At 48.2% G+C, this 2,500-nt stretch overlaps 1 pseudogene; it reads left to right on the top strand.

Moving 5' to 3' along the window:
- Positions 1-2,500, top strand: part of LOC133394456 (large subunit ribosomal RNA) — a 9,037-nt pseudogene that overhangs the window by 2,757 nt on the left and 3,780 nt on the right.

The raw sequence follows: 2,500 nt of genomic DNA, 5'->3' as shown, positions 1-2,500 counted from the left end.
TTAGTAAAGCAGGGTGAAACCTGCTTGAAACGGGGGAGGGCTAAGGGGGATTCTGTCACCGCTCTATTAAAACTTAGCAAGTCTTAGGTAGCGCTCCAAGACTGTCGCCATACGATACGCTCTATGGCAAATGCAGGTGTGGGTGGGTTCAGCCCCACTTTGCTCCGGTTCGGCACTGAGCCCGTCGTCTCATAAGGGCGCGGGCCAACCCTCGCGTGGAGCTCCCTGTTTCATAGCCACCCACGGAACCAAATAGGAGACTGCATAAACAGACGCGGATAGCGGGCCTGAGTTTGAGCCCAATAGAATGAGTAACGTTAAAACTAAGAAGGTCAAAAAGACCAAGGGGGTGGACAAGAAAGATCCGGACCAAGCGTTCATGGATCTTCAAGATCGGATGGAGGCTATGCGTTTTGGGATAAGTAAACTCGATGATGAGTCTTCCCATTTTACGCTAGTAACGGTAATGATGGACTTCCTCGATGAGGTAATGTCCGAATTTCGAAGGTACAGAGCCGTTAATCGCATGCAGCAGGTCCTCGACCGTCAAACGCAAACGTCGTTTGACGGTAACGATGGCTTCGGGCCGCAAACGCGAAAAGGCAGAAGACCAGTGGCTGATGACCAACAGCCTGGTCCAAGTGGGTTGCAAAGGTTGCAACAACAACAACAACCATCGAGGTTGACCCCTGTTAGGGAAGCGGTGGAAAATATTCCAAGTCCGAGAAACGGACCGAATATTAATGAGGGTAGCATTAATAAGAGGAAGAAGAAGAAGAGCAAGAAGAAGCAGAATAAGCCCAGGAAGCGGCCTGAGGCTCTGCTGATATCGGACTGCACTTCCGAGGAGCTGGCGAAATTGCTCAAGGAAATGAAGCAGTCCGATGCTCTGAAATCGGTTGGAGAGACAATCTCCAAGGTCCGACGGGCCCAGAATGGAGGCATGTTGCTAGAACTTAAGCAGGGTAGTTCTGCTAGTGCAATTGCCCCAAAGGTTAAGGAAGCGGTGAAGGGCAAGGCGTCAGTGAGAACGCTAGCTCCTTCTAAAATGATTGAGATCATGCATCTCGATGAAATTACCACCCCAGAGGAGGTTGCGGAGTCTGTCAAAGCACAGCTCAACATCGAGATAGAAATAGATCGTATCAAAATGAAGAAAGGCCGCGCGGCCGGTACGCAGTGGGCACGGATCAACGTATCGCTGCCAGACTTTCAAAGCTTCCTGAATTTGGGAAAGCTGAAAGTTGGTTGGTCGATATGCCATATCCGCGAGGTTATGGAAGAGCAGAAATGCTATAAGTGTTGGAAGGTAGGCCATACGAGCTACCATTGTAGGGAACCAGACAGAAGTAATCTGTGCTGGAAATGCGGTTTGAGTGGACACAAGAAGCAAGCTTGTACCAACTCTGTCAAGTGTTTGGATTGCGGTACGAGGTCACAGAACCCTCACGCAACGGGCAGTTATATGTGTCCCCGAAGGCGAACGATTAGATAATAATGGTTAGGTTGCTACAACATAACCAGAATCATAGTTATGCTGCATTTCAGTTAATGTGGCAAACGATTAGGGAAGAATCTGCGGATATAGTGTTGATTGCAGATCCGTATCTGGCAACAACCAACGTCAAAGTGTTACGCAATGACGATAACACAGCAGCGGTAGTGGTTAACGCGGACTTACCAGTTAAGGTAGTCAGTAAGGCTCTGAAGGGTTTAATGATAGTTGACATAGGTGATATGCGAGTGGTTAGCGTTTACGCGCCACCTAGATTTAGTATGGAAGAGTTCCAGATCATGTTGGATAACACGGTAATGGCCGTAACCGGTATCCACAAATTCGTTATCGGGGGGGACTTCAACGCTTGGTCAGCAAGTTGGAACAACCAACTTGGCGAGCGTGGAGAAACCCAGAAACGAAGAGGTGAGTTGGTCTTATCAACCTTTGCGCAGATTGACGCAATTTTATTGAACGACGGCAGCACCCCAACTTATGTTGGACCAGGGCGTACGTCAGTAGTTGATCTTACTTTTGCGAGCAGAACAGTAGCAAGATCATTTAAGTGGGAGGTGTTATCTAGCTATATGAACTCTGATCATCGTGCAATACGAATAGATCTTGAGACGCAAAGCGTGCGTAACTTGTCCCGACCCATAACGGGATGGAGCATCAAGTATTTTAGCAAAGACATATTTGAAGTTATGATGCAAGCCGCTTTTGAGACCGAGGTCACAACAAGCGAAGACTTAATGCGTATACTTGTCACGGCGTGTAATGCGACGATGACTAAGCGTAAGAGGTACACTCCTAACAAGAGTGCATTTTGGTGGACGCTAGAGATCGAGGCACTTCGCAAAGAGTGCAAACACCGCGATCGATTAGCGCAAAGAGCATTCAATACTGATCTCTATTCTTCTTTTAGGGACGAGTTCAAGGTGGCACGGAATGCCCTCAAGCGATTGATCAAGCATACCCGACAGAGGAAGTGGAAAGAGTTCCTGA

Source organism: Anopheles gambiae (genome assembly GCF_943734735.2).
Source record: "Anopheles gambiae chromosome X unlocalized genomic scaffold, idAnoGambNW_F1_1 X_unloc_144, whole genome shotgun sequence".
NCBI lineage: Eukaryota > Metazoa > Arthropoda > Insecta > Diptera > Culicidae > Anopheles > Anopheles gambiae.
Note: the sequence above shows the minus strand (reverse complement) of the source record. Positions and strands in the feature narration are given on the sequence as shown.